This window comes from Salmo salar, chromosome 06 (assembly GCF_965601325.2).
Source record: "Salmo salar chromosome 06, fSalSal1, whole genome shotgun sequence".
NCBI lineage: Eukaryota > Metazoa > Chordata > Actinopteri > Salmoniformes > Salmonidae > Salmo > Salmo salar.
Genome location: NC_138296.1, coordinates 92,250,461 through 92,268,588, shown reverse-complemented (window position 1 = coordinate 92,268,588; position 18,128 = coordinate 92,250,461). Strand labels below are relative to the sequence as shown.

The 18,128-nt window shown below is 42.8% G+C and overlaps 1 long non-coding RNA gene across 1 annotated transcript in view; it reads right to left on the bottom strand.

The window, feature by feature from the left end:
* The window catches only part of LOC145879887 (uncharacterized), an 80,910-nt gene extending 73,049 nt beyond the window's left edge, over window positions 1-7,861 (bottom strand). The window contains exon 1 of the long non-coding RNA XR_014392748.1: window positions 7,096-7,861. This is a non-coding gene — a long non-coding RNA (uncharacterized LOC145879887). The remainder of the gene's footprint in view (window positions 1-7,095) is intronic.
* Between the last annotated feature and the right edge of the window lie 10,267 nt (window positions 7,862-18,128).

Sequence of the window (18,128 nt, the reverse complement as noted above, 5' to 3'; positions counted from 1 at the left end):
CTAAAGAAACACCCCACTGAACGATTTAGAACATGAAGACTCATATCTGTCTTGGTATAAATGTATTTAAAAGTAAAATTGTATCACCAAAGCGCATTTTCACTCACAATGGGTAGAGTGGGTGAGCATTCAATACTGTGCAAGTAGGCTGTTGGTAGGCCTACTATTGACATTTTTTTTATTTTCGTGTTTTTGCTTTCAAAATCAACCTTTGTTAATATAAAAACAATAACATTGGATGTACACAAAAAAGTAAAAAGAAAATCAGGAGACCACCTTTAAGGTCTGGGAAAATCCTATGAAATTTAGATTTGTTCTTTTGTGTAGTTATCCATTAATTCAAGTGAGCAGGCACAGAGTACTGTTGTTGGGTTAGCTGTGTTTCTTTAGTACAGGCACCTAGCACTGTTGTTGGGTTAGCTGTGTTTCTTTAGTACAGGTACCGAGCACTGTTGTTGGGTTAGCTGTGTTTCTTTAGTACAGGCACCGAGCACTGTTGTTGGGTTAGCTGTGTTTCTGAAGAACAGGCACCTAGCACTGTTGTTGGGTTAGTTGTGTTTCTGTAGTACAGGCAGCTAGCACTGTTGTTGGGTTAGCAGTGTTTCTGTAGTACAGGCACCTAGCACTGTTGTTGGGTTAGCAGTGTTTCTATAGTACAGGCACCTAGCACTGTTGTTGGGTTAGCTGTGTTTCTGTAGAAGACATGAGAGGGAGTTTGCCGAACAAAAGGCCACTGGATTGATGCAAGTAGTCATGATATCATTCTGACAGGTAGGTATAGGCTACTTTGTAGCTTTGTAGCTGGTCAACATTTAATAGAGAAGGTTTTAGGGAAAGCCTTTCCATCTACCAGAAGACAGTTAGGTCTATCATTACCATCTCTATATTTTATTCGTTCCTTAATTGTTTGAAACCTGGACCTTTGTTCTTCATATTATGAGGCATGTCTTACCTTGCTTCAAGGTAGCCAAGCCAAAATACTACCATAAAAATGTTGAGGGAAATATTTTATAAACTCATATGTGCTCTCTAGTTGTTCAAATCAACTTTCTTTTAATGTCTAGCATTCATTGTCTGACTGTCGACAGAGTGCGGATTGGTACTTATCACGGTAGGAGGCCGTTCCTTATCATGCTAGAACAGAAGACATACTTGCTGTGTGTGGATGAACCTGACTTTGGCTGACAACTTGACTTTGAGCCAATCAGAGAGCAGGAACCTCCATATGGGGAAGCGACAAGAAAAAGGAAAAAAAGAATGCAATTTTCATCAGAATTGTTGTACCTAAAACAATAATGCTGCATAATACAACTTTTTTTTCTATATCAAGTCTTTCTATATTTTATGTCTAGCTAAGAGTTTTGTGTTTGAAGAAGGATTTTTTGTTAGGTTTGATAATGTACACTAGATTATTAGTTAGCTACTGAGCAAGGCAGTCACACACACTTCATATGAAACGAATGGTGTGGTGAGTGCAGCATAATGCTAGCACAACAGCTAGCTAGCTAGCGAATCATGGTAACCATTTAGCTAACTTTAGCCAGGTAGCTAAAAAAATGTATATTTTGGCTGTATGCAATTATGGAGAGTGGATAAAATTGTTTCTTTGTCATCTTGCTAGCTAGTTATCTAGCTGTGGGCATCTGACTAGTATCAACAAGGTCTTTCTACAACACCAGCACAGCTGGCTAACATTGACCAGAACATAAAGCAACACACAAGGACATGCATTGCCAACAAACGCAAGCTTCTGGTTTGGAATATTTTAACAAGGCTGAGTGGTTGACGACTTCACAATCTTTTCTGTGTGAACATAAAAGAGATTGACTGCCGACAATAATTGGAGGTGTTAAATACTAATCGGCAGGCAAACATTTGACAATCCTACCGGTGTGTCTGAGCTGAAACGGATTGATGAATTTTAAACGGACTGTTTTTCTGTAAAATGTTGAACTGAATTTGGTGTTTCTTTTGTCATACAATCATCTCTGTTGTTCACCATATGTCAACGGTTGACTCTTGTTGAAAAACAATTGGCTCAATCCAGAATGGGTGGGTAGAGTTCACCCTTTTAAAACCTGTCGGATTGGTCCATGATGTGATGCAGAGTTCTGTCTTACTATCCAGGTCTGTGCCCAAACAATTTGAGTTTCTACTTTTAAAAATCCACCTTTCCAGAAACAAGTCTCTAACCATTGCCGCTCGCTATAGACCACCTACTGCCCCCAGCTGTGCCCTGGACACCATATGTGAATTGATTGCCCCCCATCTATCTTCAGAGCTCGTGCTGTTAGGTGACCTAAACTGGGACATGCTTAACACCCCGGCCATCCTACAATCTAAGCTTGATGCCCTCAATCTCACCCAAATTATCAATGAACCTACCAGGTACAACCCCAAATCCGTAAACACAGGCACCCTCATAGATATCATCCTAACCAACCTTCCCTCCAAATACACCTCTGCTGTCTTCAACCAGGATCTCAGCGATCACTGCCTCATTCATTGCGTCCGTAATGGGTCTGCGGTCAAACGACCACCCCTCATCACTGTCAAACGCTCCCTAAAACACCTCAGCGAGCAGGCCTTTCTAATCTACCTGGCCCGGGTATCCTGGAAGGATATTGACCTCATTCCGTCAGTAGAAGATGCCTGGTTATTCTTTAAAAGTGCTTTCCTCACAATCTCAAATAAGCATGCCCCATTCAAAAAATGTTGAACCAGGAACAGATATATCCCGTGGTTAACTCCAGACCTGTTCAACATCTCTTTCGTAGCGTCTGAGTTCCCCAAAGATTGGAAAGCTGCCGCAGTCATACCCCTGTTCACAGGGGGAGACACTCTAGACCCAAACTGCTACAGACCTATATCTATCCTACCCTGCCTTTCTAAGGTCTTCGAAAGCCAAGTTAACAAACAGATCACCGACCATTTCGAATCCCACCGTACCTTCTCTGCTATGCAATCTGGTTTCCGAGCTGGTCATGAGTGCACCTCAGCCACGCTCAAGGTCCTAAACGATATCATAAACACCATCGATAAGAGACAATACTGGGCAGCAGTATTCATCGACCTGGCCAAGGCTTTCGACTCTGTCAATCACCACATTCTTGTCGGCAGACTCAATAGCCTTCGTTTCTCAAATGACTGCCTCGCCTGGTTCACCAACTACTTCTCAGACAGAGTTCAGTGTGTCAAATCGGAGGGCCTGTTGTCCGGACCTTTGGCAGTCTCTATGGGGGTGCCACAGGGTTCAATTCTCCAGCCGACTCTTTTCTCTGTATACATCAATCATGTCGCTCTTGCTGCTGGTGATTCTCGGATCCACCTCTACGCACACGACACCATTCCGTATACTTCTGGCTGTTCTTTGGACACTGTGTTAACCTGTTGGGTCTAGGGGGCAGCATTTGCACGTCTGGATAAAAAAAATGTACCCGATTTAATCTGGTTACTAATCCTACCCAGTAACTAGAATATGCATATACTTATTATATATGGATAGAAAACACTCTAAAGTTTCTAAAACTGTTTGAATGGTGTCTGTGAGTATAACAGAACTCATTTGGCAGGCAAAACCCTGAGACATTTTCTGACAGGAAGTGGATACCTGATGTGTTGTATTGACTTTAAACCTATCCCATTGAAAAACACAGGGGCTTAGGAATATTTTGGCACTTCCTATTGCTTCCACTAGATGTCACCAGCCTTTACAAAGTGTTTTGAGTCTTCTGGAGGGAGATCTGACCGAACAAGAGCCATGGAACGATGATGTCCCATTAGACACCTGGCGCGCGAGTTCATGTTGGGTACCCTCGTTCCAATACGTTATAAAAGAGTATGCATTCGTCCACCTTGAATATTATTCATGTTCTGGTTAAAAAAGGCCCTAATGATTTATGCTATACAACGTTTGACATGTTTGAACGAACGGAAATATATTTTTTCCCCTCGTTCATGACGAGAAGTCCGGCTGGCTTACATCATGTGCTAACGAGACGGAGATTTTTGGACATAAATGATGAGCTTTTTTGAACAAAACTACATTCGTTATGGACCTGTGATACCTGGAAGTGACATCTGATGAAGAGAATCAAAGGTAATGGATTATTTACATAGTATTTTCGATTTTAGATCTCCCCAACATGACGTCTAGTCTGTATCGCAACGCGTATTTTTCTGGGCGCAGTGCTCAGATTATTGCAAAGTGTGATTTCCCAGTAAGGTTATTTTTAAATCTGGCAAGTTGATTGCGTTCAAGAGATGTAAATCTATAATTCTTTAAATGACAATATAATATTTTACCAATGTTTTCTAATTTTAATTATTTAATTTGTGACGCTGACTTGACTGCCGGTTATTGGAGGGAAACGATTTCCTCAACATCAATGCCATAGTAAAACGCTGTTTTTGGATATAAATATGAACTTGATAGAACTAAAAATGCATGCATTGTCTAACATAATGTCCTAGGAGTGTCATCTGATGGAGATTGTAAAAGGTTAGTGCATCATTTTAGCTGGTTTTATGGTTTTGGTGACCCTGTCTTTGACTTGACAAAACATTACACACAACTCTTGTAAATGTACTGTCCTAACATACTCTAAATTTATGCTTTCGCCGTAAAATCTTTTTGAAATCGTAAAACGTGGTTAGATTAAGGAGATGTTTATCTTTCAAATGGTGTAAAATAGTTGTATTTTTGAAAAATTTGAATTTTGACATTTATTTGGATTCAAATTTGCCGCTCTTGAAATGCACCTGCTGTTGATGGAGTGCACCACGGGTGGCACGCTAGCGTCCCACCTAGCCCCAAGAGGTTAACTAACCTCCAGACGAGCTTCAATGCCATACAACTCTCCTTCTGTGGCCTCCAACTGCTCTTAAATGCAAGTAAAACTAAATGCATGCTCTTCAACCGATCGCTGCCCGCACCTGCCCGCCCGTCCAGTATCACTACTCTGGACGGTTCCGACTTAGAATATGTCGACAACTACAAATACCTAGGCATCTGGTTAGACTGTAAACTCTCCTTCCAGACTCACATGAAGCATCTCCAATCTAAAATTAAATCTAGAATCGGCTTCCTATTTTGCAACAAAGCATCCTTCACTCATGCTGCCGAACATACCCTCGTAAAAATGACTTTTCTGCCGATCCTTGACTTCGGCGATGTCATTTACAAAATAGCCTCCAACACTCTACTAAGCAAATTGGATGCAGTCTATCACAGTGCAGTCAGTTTTGTCACCAAAGCCCCATATACTTCCCACCACTGCGACCTGTATGCTCTCGTTGGCTGGCCTTCGCTACATATTCATCGCCAAACCCACTGGCTCCAGGTCATCTATAAGTCTTTGCTAGGTAAAGCCCCGCCTTATCTCAGCTCACTGGTCACCATAGCAGCACCCACCCGTAGCACGCGCTCCAGCAGGTATATTTCACTGGTCACCCCCAAAGCCAATTCTTCGTTTGGCCGCCTTTCCTTCCAGTTCTCTGCTGCCAATGACTGGAACGAATTGCAAAAATCACTGAAGCTGGAGACCCATTTCTCCCTCAATAACTTTAAGCACCAGCTGTCTGAGCAGCTCACAGATCACTGCACCTGTACATAGCCCATCTGTAAATAGCCCATCCAACTACCTCATCCCCATAAAATAATGTATTATTCATTTTTTTGCTCCTTTGCACCCCAGTACCTATCTCTACTTGCACATTCATCTTTTGCACATCTATCACTCCAGTGTTTAATTGCTAAATTGTAATTATTTCGCCACTATGGCCTATTTATTGTCTACCTCATTTATCTTACCTCATTTGCACTCACTGTATATAGACTTTTACTCTATTGTATTATTGACTGCATGTTTGTTTATTCCATGTGTAACTCTGTTGTTTGTGTCTCACTGCTTTGTTTTATCTTTGCCAGGTCACAGTTGTAAATGAGAACTTGTTCTCACCTAGCCTACTTGGTTAAATAAAGATGAAAAAAAAATATCAATGTGCAAACTCCACCCTCCAGCACACCAGTGTACACCAGCTGAATGAAATCCAGAGCACCTAATCCAATTGGGAAATTGAACCAATTGAAATGAAGTTCATTGGCTAACAGCTGAACATAATTAGCCATCCAGGATAGAAGGGTCTGGGATTCCTTTATGAGGTGCAACCAAAACAGCTGTTTGACATAGCAACAGGGATATTCTGTCAAGGTGTCTCTCTAGCATTTGTTCTTAATACCGTTGTGGTTTTGATCACTAAAATGGCTGTGACTTTTGGACTCTCGTTGAGGTTAGTTTTTCAATGTAGTCATCTGGTTGGTTTACCTTGTCTTAAAGTTTTCACTGGTTACTTGTGTTTAACTGTCTGAATGTTTTGTAGTGTTTCTTGGATTTGCTGTCTGCTAATTGGAGGGATAACTTGTTTTACACTTAAAGGTGTGTTTTGGTTTACACTACTTCAGTTCAAATCAGTCTAGTTCCGATAGCTTAAGGCTGGCATTTTACCACAATGTTTATTTTGTTTTCTAGGTAATTCTAATGGGCATCATGCCTACACTGGACCTGAACCAACTGGATCCTATGCCAAAGCAAGTGTGGTGCCTAGTCCAAATGCTAAAGCTACTGGCCACAATGCCACGTCAGCAGAAGCTACTGGCCACAATGCCACGTCAGCAGAAGCTACTGGCCACAATGCCACGTCAGCAGAAGCTACTGGCCACAATGCCACGTCAGCAGAAGCTACTGGCCACAATGCCACGTCAGCAGAAGCTACTGGCCACAATGCCACGTCAGCAGAAGCTACTGGCCACAATGCCACGTCAGCAGAAGCTACTGGCCACAATGCCACGTCAGCAGAAGCTACTGGCCACAATGCCACGTCAGCAGAATCTACTGGCCACAATGCCCCGTCAAGTGTGAAGTCCGGCCCCGGCGCCTCAGCAGAAGCGTCCGGCGCCTCAGCAGAAGCGTCCGGCGCCTCAGCAGAAGCGTCCGACGCCTCAGCAGAAGCGTCCGGCGCCTCAGCAGAAGCGTCCGGCGCCTCAGCAGAAGCGTCCGGCGCCTCAGCAGAAGCCTCAGGAGAAGCGTCCGGCGCCTCAGGAGAAGCGCCTCAGCAGAAGCGTCCGGCCCCGGCGCCTCAGCAGAAGCGTCCGGCCCCGGCGCCTCAGCAATAGCATCCGGCCCCGGCGCCTCAGCAATAGCGCCTCAGCAGAAGCGTCCGGCCCCGGCGCCTCACCAGAAGCGTCAAGCCTTGAACAGACCACCCGACCACTCAACTAGGGAGATCATAATTTGGTTTGCCCAACTCCTTAATCGTCGTTCCCCTGTTACTGTGCCTCCCTTTAGAAGAAAAGGTAACTGAGGTGGAGAAATGTGCCAACTAATGCTCTTGTTTGAAATGAGGATCTCCTTCACTTGTCCAGCGTCATGCAAATTGTTTACAGGGGTGGACGCTACAATGGACTAAAATTGACTTCTGACTTGCCAATATTGCTGACACACTTTTAGGTTCTATGGTTATGCTTTTGATTTAGCCTGGTGTTCCTGCTACTCTTCCATGATATGCTCAATAAACAATTTGACTTTCAATATACCTTGTCCTTAAAATATAATATTCTCTTCTGCCTGCCATGTGCTTGCTGTTTGGGAACAGACTGTGGGTCTGGAGTAAAAGGGAATGTGGATCACAACACTTGTGTAAACAGGTATGTTTACCTTTGTTTCTGGTAGTTCAAATGCTCAAGTTCTCTAAATTGTCAGAGCTCCCTCATATGTTCATACTTTACCTGTCCCTTTGTGAAGGGTGTTTGATTTACTGTAATCTGCCTGTTACCATGGGTGCCTAAAGAATGCGAGTGCAGTTTACCTCATCGTCCCATTGCTTGTCACTAACCTGTCCCAGGGACGCTAAAGTTTCTCCTTGGCCTTATTCAGAAACATTAAATCAACTTGACTCATTTTGCCTGTTCTACAATGTTGGTCTGGCCAGACACATGGATGCAATCGTGTATATGCGTTCATCGCTTTCAGCTGTAAAAAATATGTCTACTCTCAATGTGGTCTTCTGCACAATCCATTTCTACCTGACCACAATGAGGTTGCACTTGCAGAACCCCCTGGCAGAAACTTTAGATTTTAAAAGGTGCACTTAAGCTCTCACTTTGTACGAAATTATCTAGAGATGTAAATATGAATTGTTTCTTAAGCCTGGCTGGTGACTAACTACTTTTAGCTTTTTTGTTATCAAGGCTTCAAACAATTTCAAAAAACACTTAGCGTTCTTATATTTTAGGATTTTCAAGCAACTATACTGGGGGGGGAATTCTCACTCTCAGGTGTTAATTTTCAGCAAACTTAACATACAAAGATTTGTATGAACATAAGATTCAACAACTGAGACAAACTGAACAAGTTCCACAGATGTGACTAACAAATGGAATAATGTGTTGTGGACACCAGATGCATTAAGAACTGCACCAGATTTGCAAGTTCTTTCTTGTGAGATGTTACCCCACTCTTCCACCAAGGCACCTGCAAGTTCCCGGACATTTCTGGGGGGAATGGCCCTAGCCCTCACCCTCCGATCCAACAGGTCCTAGACGTGCTCAATGGGATTGAGGTCCGGGCTCTTCGCTGGCAATGGCAGAACACTGACATTCCTGTCTTGCAGGAAATCACGCACAGAACGAGCAGTATGGCTGGTGGCATTGTCATGCTGGAGGGTCATGTCAGGATGAGTCTGCAGGAAGGGTACCACATGAGGGAGGAGGATGTCCTCCCTGTAACGCACAGCGTTGAGATTGCCTGCAATGACAACAAGCTCCGTCCGATGATGCTGTGACACACCGCCCCAGACCACGACGGACCCTCCACCTCCAAATCGATCCCGCTCCAGAGTACAGGCCTCGGTGTAACGCTCAAACGCGAATCCGACCATCACCCCTGGTGAGACAAAACCGCGACTCGTCAGTGAAGAGCACTTTTTGCCAGTCCTGTCTTGTCCAGCGACGGTGAGTTTGTGCCCATAGGCGACATCGGTGAGGACCTGCCTTCAGTCCAGCCTCTCTCAGCCTATTGTGGACAGGCTGAGCACTGATGGAGAAATTGTGCGTACCTGGTGCAACTCGAGCAGTTGTTGCCTTCCTGTACCTGTCCCGCAGGTGTGATGTTCCCATGTCCCGATCCTGTGCAGGTGTTGTCACAGTGGTCTGCCACTGCGAGGACGATCAGCTGTCCATCCTGTCTCCCCGTAGCGCTGTCTTAGGCGTCTCACAGTACGAACATTGCAATTTATTGCCCTGGCCACATCTGCAGTCCTCATGCCTCCTTGCAGCATACCTAAGGCACGTTCATGCAGATGAGCTGGGACCCTGGGCATCTTTCTTTTTGTGTTTTTCAGAGTCAGTAGAAAGGCCTCTTTTGTGTTTTAAGTTTTCATAACTGTGACCTTAATTGCCTACCGTCAGTAAGCTGTTAGTGTCTTAACGACCGTTCGACAGGTGCATGTTCATTAATTGTTTATGGTTCATTGAACAAGCATGGGAAACAATGTTTAAACCCTTTACAATGAAGATCTGTGAAGTTATTTGGATTTTTACAATTCATCTTTGAAAGACAGGATCCTGAAAAAGGGACGTTTAGTTACTGACAATTTGTTCATAGAGGAATTAAATCTAAAGCTGCAAGTGTGGACTCTAATAAAATGTTTGATTAAAGCACTAAATTTGTGACAGAGGTACATGTCCTCTGGCGCTGCTTTGAAACTTTTTTTTGGTGGTGGGGGGGTCTGAATGATTTGGATTCTGTGATCATTTATCCATGATCAGATCGATCTGAGTTTATAAACATTTTTTTCAGAAAATAATCTGATGGCATCAATCTGATCCACATGTCACAGAATCCAGTTTGAGTGCTATGAACAGGCCTACACCTTGCCATCTACTGGACAGGTTGCAGTACTACTTCTACACTTTCATAGGGAGACATGAGTAAACTGTAGTGAACAAAAATAAACGCAACTTGTAAAGTGTTGGTCCCATGTTTCATGAGCTAAAATAAAAGATCTGTTGCCAGAGGATTTAATGTTCAGTTTTTTACCATAAGCCGCCTCCAACTTCGATTTAGAGAACTTGGCAGCACGTCCAACCGGCCTCACAATCATAGACCACGTGTAACCACGCCAACCAAGGACATCCACAACCGGCTTCTTTACCTGTGGGATCGTCTGAGACCAGCCATCCGGACAGCTGATGAAACGAAGGGGTATTTCTGTCTGTAATAAAGCCCTTTTGTGGGGAAAACTCATTGAAAAGTCACTGATTGGCTGGGCTTGGCTCTCAAGTGGGCCAGGCCCACCCACGGCTGTGCCCCTGCCCAGTCCTATGAAATCCATAGATTACAACCTTCTAAATGTGTTTATATGTGTTTATATTTTTTCAGTGTACAGTACCAGTCAAAAGTTTGGTCAAACCTACTCATTGAAGCGTTTTTCTTTATTTTTACTGTTTTCTACATTGTAGAATAATAGAAGACATCAACACTATGAAATAACACATATGGAATCATGTAGTAACCAAAACAGTGTTAATCAAATCAAAATATATTTTATATGAGATTCTTGAAAGTTGCCACCCTTTGCCTTGATGACAGCTTTGCACACTCTTGGCATTCTCTCAACCAGCTTCACCTGGAATGCTTTTCCAACAGTTTTGAAGGAGTTCCCACATATGCTGAGCACTTGTTGGCTGCTATTCCTTCACTCTGCGGTCCAACTCATCCAAAACCATCTCAATTGGGTAGAGGTCGGGTAGTGCAGCACTCCATCATTCTCCTTGGTCAAATAGCCCTTTCACAGCCTGGAGGTGTATTTTGGGTCATTGTCCTGTTGAAAAACAAATGATAGTCCCACTAAGCGCAAACCAGATGGGATGGCGTATCGCTGCAGAATGCTGTGGACTCATCAAACCAAAGGACAGATTTCCACCGGTCTAATGTCCATTGCTCGTGTTTCTTGGCCCAAGCAAGTCTCTTCTTATTATTGGTGTCCTTAGTAGTTTTTTTTTAAGCAAGTCAACTATGAAGGCCTGATTCACGCAGTCTGAGATGTGTCTGTTACTTGAACTTTGTGAAGCATTTAATCAGGAAGCAATTTCTGAGGCTGGTATCTCTAATGAACTTAATCTCTGCAGCAGAGGTATTTTGGGGTTTTCCTTTCCTGTGGCCGTCTTCATGAGACCTAGTTTCATCATAGCGCTAGTTTCATCATAGCGCTAGATGGTTTTGCGACTGCATTTGAAGAAACTTTGAAAGTTCTTGACATTTTCTGGATTGACTGACCTTCATGTTCTTATTTGAGCTGTTCTTGCCATAATATGGACTTGGTCTTTTACCAAATGAGGCTATCTTCTGTATGCCACCCCTACCTTGTCACAATACAAATGATTGACTCAAACTCAGTAATAAGAAGGAAAGAAATTCCACAAATGGACTTTTAACAAGGCACACCTGTTAATTGAAATGCATTCCAGGTGACTACCTCATGAAGCTGGTTGAGAGAATGCCAACCAAGGCAAAGGGTGGCTACTTAGAACAATCTCAAATATATTTTGATTTGTTTGAAAGCTTTTTGGTTACTAAATTATTCCGTATGTGTTATTTAATAATTTTGATGACTTCAATATTATTCTACAAGGTAGAAAGTTGTATAAATAAAGAAAAACCTTGGAATGAGTCGGTGCGTCTAAACTTTTGACTGGTACTGTAAATGGAAAGATCATGTCATAAATGTTGAAATAAAGTGTAAGAAGGTGCTGAATCTTATGAGCTCGGTCTCTGGTTATGAATGGGGTGCTGACAGACAATCGTTGAAAGATATTTATAGAGTTCGAATCAGGACGACAATTGATTACGGGTAAATAGTTTATGGAAAAGCGGCAAAGACTTGGCTTCAGAAGCTGAATCCAGTAAATAGCTTAAAGGTGTCATGCCTCTCCAGGCTGAGGATCCAAGGCCTCATATCAGCTTGGCAAATGGCTGACGATGACCAGACCCATCTCACCCACATAAGAGAAGAGGGGGGGGGGGGGGGGGGGGTTTTGACACCGTAAAACTGTCAAAAATTCTTCAGTATTGGGAAAGGAATGTTCCTTTGTCTACAGAAGACATTTGCCGCTAAAACTACACTGCTCAAAAAAATAAAGGGAACACTTAACCTCTCTGGGCTAGGCGGGACGAATTCGTCCCACCTACGCAACAGCCAGTGTAATCCAGTGGCGCGATTTTCAAATACCTTAAAAATCCTATTACTTCAATTTCTCAAACATATGACTATTTTACAGCTATTTAAAGACAAGACTCTCGTTAACCTCTTACATCTAGACGTTCCGCTAGCGGAACACCTGCTCCAACATCCAATGATAGGCGTGGCGCGAATTACAAATTCCTCAAAAATACAAAAACTTCAATTTTTCAAACATATGACTATTTCACAGCATTTTAAAGACAAGACTCTCCTTTAACTAACCACACTGTCCGATTTCAAAAAGGCTTTACAGCGAAAGCAAAACATTAGATTATGTCAGCAGAGTACCAAGCCAGAAATAATCAGACACCCATTTTTCAAGCTAGCATATAATGTCACAAAAACCCAGAAGACAGCTAAATGCAGCACTAACCTTTGATGATCTTCATCAGATGACACACCTAGGACATTATGTTATACAATACATGCATGTTTTGTTCAATCAAGTTCATATTTATATCAAAAAACAGCTTTTGACATTAGCATGTGACGTTCAGAACTAGCATACCCCCCGCAAACTTCCGGGAGGAATTTGCTAACATTTTACTAAATTACTCACGATAAACGTTCACAAAAAGCATAACAATTATTTTAAGAATTATAGATACAGAACTCCTCTATGCACTCGATATGTCCGATTTTAAAATAGCTTTTTGGTGAAAGCACATTTTGCAATATTCTAAGTACATAGCCCAGGCATCACGGGCTAGCTATTTAGACACCCGGCAGGTTTAGCCTTCACCAAAATCAGATTTACTATTATAAAAGTTTGATTACCTTTTGTTGTCTTCGTCAGAATGCACTCCCAGGACTGCTACTTCAATAACAAATGTTGGTTTGGTCCAAAAAAATCCATTGTTATATCCAAATTGCGGCGTTTTGTTCGTGCGTTCCAGACACTATCTGAAAGGGTAAATAAGGGTCGCGCGCATGGCGCAATTCGTGACAAAAAAAATCTAAATATTCCATTACCGTACTTCGAAGCATGTCAACCGCTGTTTAAAATCCATTTTATGCCATTTTTCTCGTAAAAAAGCGATAATATTCCGACAGGGAATGTCCATTTACCTAAACAGAGGAAAGTAAACAAAGCTTTCGGTCGACGCGGGCACGAGCCTGAGTCTCACAGTACTGTAACCAGCCACTACCCAAACGCGCTACTTTTTTTCAGCCAGAGCCTGCAAAGCCACAATTCAGCTTTTTACCGCCTTCTGAGACCCTATGGCAGCCGTAGGAAGTGTCACGGGACAGCTAAGATCCTCACTCTTCAATAAACAGAGACAAGAAGAACGACACCTTGTCAGACAGGCCACTTCCTGAATGAAACCTCAGATTTTGGCCTGCCATATGAGTTCTGTTATACTCACAGACACCATTCAAACAGTTTTAGAAACTTTAGGGTGTTTTCTATCCATATGTAATAAGTATATGCATATTCTAGTTACTAGGTAGGAGTGGTAACCAGATTAAATAGGGTACGTTTTTTATCCAGCCGTGAAAATACTGCCCCCTAGCCATAACAGGTTAAACAACACAATGTAACTCCAAGTCAATCACACTTCTGTGAAATCAAACTGTTCACTTAGGAAGCAACACTGATTGACAATAAATTTCACATGCTGTTGTGCAAATGGAATAGACAACAGGTGGAAATTATAGGCAATTAGCAAGACACCCCCAATAAAGGAGTGGTTCTGCAGGTGGTAACCACAGACCACTTTTCAGTTCCTATGCTTCCTGGCTGATGTTTTGGTCACTTTTGAATGCTGGCGGTGCTTTCACTCTAGTGGTAGCATGAGACAGAGTCTACAACCCACACAAGTGGCTCAGGTAGTGCAGCTCATCCAGGATGGCACATCAATGCGAGCTGTGGCAAGAAGGTTTGCTGTGTCTGTCAGCGTAGTGTCCAGAGCATGGAGGCGCTACCAGGAGACAGGCCAGTACATCAGGAGACGTGGAGGAGGCCGTAGGAGGGCAACAACCCAGCAGCAGGACCGCTACCTCCGCCTTTGTGCAAGGAGGAGCAGGAGAAGCACTGCCAGAGCCCTGCAAAATGACCTCCAGCAGCCCACAAATGTGCATGTGTCTGCTCAAACGGTCAGAAACAGACTCCATGAGGGTGTTATGAGGGCCCGATGTCCACATGTGGGGGTTGTGCTTACAGCCCAACACCGTGCAGGACGTTTGGCATTTGCCAGAGAACACCAAGATTGGCAAATTCGCCACTGGCGCCCTGTGCTCTTCACAGATGAAAGCAGGTTCACACTGAGCATGTGACAGACGTGACAGAGTCTGGAGACGCCGTGGAGAACGTTCTGCTGCCTGCAACATCCTCCAGCATGACCAGTTTGGCAGTGGGTCAGTCATGGTGTGGGGTGGCATTTCTTTGGTGGGCCGCACAGCCCTCCATGTGCTCGCCAGAGGTAGCCTGACTGCCATTAGGTACCGAGATGAGATCCTCAGACCCCTTGTGAGACCATATGCTGGTGCGGTTGGCCCTGGGTTCCTCCTAATGCAAGACAATGCTAGACCTCATGTGGCTGGAGTGTGTCAGCAGTTCCTGCAAGAGGAAGGCATTGATGCTATGGACTGGCCCGCCCGTTCCCCAGACCTGAATCCAATTGAGCACATCTGGGACATCATGTCTCGCTCCATCCACCAACGCCACGTTGCACCACAGACTGTCCAGGAGTTGGTGGATGCTTTAGTCCAGGTCTGGGAGGAGATCCCTCAGGAGACCATCCGCCACCTCATCAGGAGCATGCCCAGGCATTGTAGGGAGGTCATACAGGCACGTGGAGGCCACACACACTACTGAGCCTCATTTTGACTTGTTTTAAGGACATTACATCAAAGTTGGATCAGCCTGTAGTGTGGTTTTCCACTTTAATTTTGAGTGTGACTCCAAATCCAGACCTCCATGGGTTGATAAATTGGATTTCCATTGATTATTTTTGTGTGATTTTTTTGTCAGCACATTCAACTATGTAAAGAAAAAAGTATTTATTAAGATTATTTCTTTCATTCAGATCTAGGATGTGTTGTTTAAGTGTTCCCTTTATTTTTTTGAGCAGTATATAACGTCCAAAAAGTAAACACTGGAACAATATATCTATATTTCTTTCTTTGTTAAGAATAGGAATGAGATTGTAGTTCCTAATGAGATAATTGTTCTTCATATAAACTATGTACAGTGACTAGCCACGCCCCAAGTGAGTTCAGAGTACGTGTCAGCATGCCGGAACACCCACTTTGGCCAGAGTGCCTAAAAGGACACGCTAAGAATTAACATATCAGACCAGAAAAGCGTGGAGCGTTAGCTACATGTTGAAAATGGTTACAACTTAACCTCAACCCGAGGTGAAGAAGATAACGCCCAGACTAGACCTGAACATTGCCAGCCTGCAGCTGTGTGTGTAAAGTGCTTCAAACTCAGACTAAAGACACAAGGTGGGAAGGATAAAATCCCATCTCAGGTAATCATTGGTGCGTCTGAATATCTGCTGTGAAAACACTCCACTACAAGCACAGACAACTAAGAAGAAGGACGTTGTGACCTCTGGTGGACAATCAGAGCCTTTCAACCACGTGAGAGCCCACCGAAACAACCTTACGAGAGGGCTTGGTTCTGAACGAGATAGACGACTAATGAAAGCATTCAACACGTAAATACATTCGTTATTTTCTTACCCCAAACGGGCGGTGGTTCATGTGCAAGGTATATGATTATTGTGGGAATAGTTATAGAATGTATCCACGATTAATTCCCTTTTTCTTTCTGTGTTTTCTCGACCCCGTTCTCTATCTCTGTGTAATAAGACGTCATATCTTGTCAGTCCACTAGGGACTTTTGTCTCATGTAAGTGTGTATGTGTAGTCTGTGTTATTATTTAGTTAGTTAGAAAAGAAATAATTAAATCAATGTGTAGTACTGAATAATCAGTAAAGCTGGCGTTCTTGCAGATCCAAGAAGGTTACTGCTCAGAATGAGACTGATTTGAGGCAATGATTAATAAGCGATTGTTATCGAAAAATAATTTCTTCAAGAATTTAATTTGGGCGATGGTAACTTGTTAAACAACTTCTTCCGTTTTGCCCCAAATTCCTAATTAGTTCATTTAAACGGGTTAACAATTAAACATAGTTAGTGGATTAAATAAATAACAGTCATCACATTAATGAAAGTCACGTCACGACAAAGGATATGTATTGGTGCATTTAAATCAACATCTGTATGTGTCTACTAGTGGAGGCAGGTGAGATGCCTTTGGATATACAAAAAATTGTCAGTAGCTTATTGGGTTGAAAGGCTGTGAGGTTTAGCATACCACTGCTACTGTTCTAGATGAATGTTGGGAATATACTAGTAGACAAGGTAGTGGTTTTGGTTGGACTGTTGGAAAGCTTGCTGATGTGAGTGGTTTGAGGGAGTCGGAGGTTGACCCGTCTGTGGTCATAGGGGATGTTCCTCCATGGTTACTCCCAGATCCTGTTGTTGATCTAACTTTGGTAGAGAAAAGGAAATATTGGTTCAGAAGTCAGTGAAACTGGTTGCCAATTACATTGATCTATGTCTTTACTTGGCTCATTGCGCTCTAGCGACTCCTTGTGGTTGGCCGGGCACCTGCAGGCTGACTTCAGTCGTCAGTTGAACTGTGTTTCATCCAACACATTGGTGCAGCTGGCTTCCGGGTTAAGAGGGCAGGTGTCAAGAAAGTAGCGCGGCTTGGCGGGGTCGTGTTTCGGAGGACGCATGTGTCTTAATCATTAATAGCAATTAAATGTATTACAACTATGTTTATATCCACAATTAAATATTACCGCTACTACTGAAACTCTTGTCTATGTCATCGTGTCAGCTAAACTGGATGCCGTGTCAGAATTAAGGCTACTGTTGAACTCGTCATCTTTCTTCTAGAATCCAGAGGACATAAAACAGTATAGAGGCAAGATGGATATCGATTTAACGACATGTAAATATTTTAATATATGCTTTTCATATTAATGCAAAATTACTGTTCTTTTAAAAATATTTGTCACAAAAACAAGCGTATCTCTGTGAAATGTCAATGGAGCACTGAGCGTACCACAAGCTTTTTATTTTCAAGGCCTTTTACATTTAATTCAGGTCTTGTCATGTTCATTTTGCTTTTTGAGACCCACGGAAGCAACTTTGAAGACAATCACCACAACGTGTAAAACAAAACAAAAATGATTAGAGAAAGCTGCGTGGCTCTGTCAACAGAAGGTGATGAAATCTGACTTTTTGTGTATAATGATATGCTAAAGAAACACCCCACTGAACGATTTAGAACATGAAGACTCATATCTGTCTTGGTATAAATGTATTTAAAAGTAAAATTGTATCACCAAAGCGCATTTTCACTCACAATGGGTAGAGTGGGTGAGCATTCAATACTGTGCAAGTAGGCTGTTGGTAGGCCTACTATTGACATTTTTTTTATTTTCGTGTTTTTGCTTTCAAAATCAACCTTTGTTAATATAAAAACAATAACATTGGATGTACACAAAAAAGTAAAAAGAAAATCAGGAGACCACCTTTAAGGTCTGGGAAAATCCTATGAAATTTAGATTTGTTCTTTTGTGTAGTTATCCATTAATTCAAGTGAGCAGGCACAGAGTACTGTTGTTGGGTTAGCTGTGTTTCTGTAGTACAGGCAGCTAGCACTGTTGTTGGGTTAGCTGTGTTTCTTTAGTACAGGCACCTAGCACTGTTGTTGGGTTAGCTGTGTTTCTTTAGTACAGGTACCGAGCACTGTTGTTGGGTTAGCTGTGTTTCTTTAGTACAGGCACCGAGCACTGTTGTT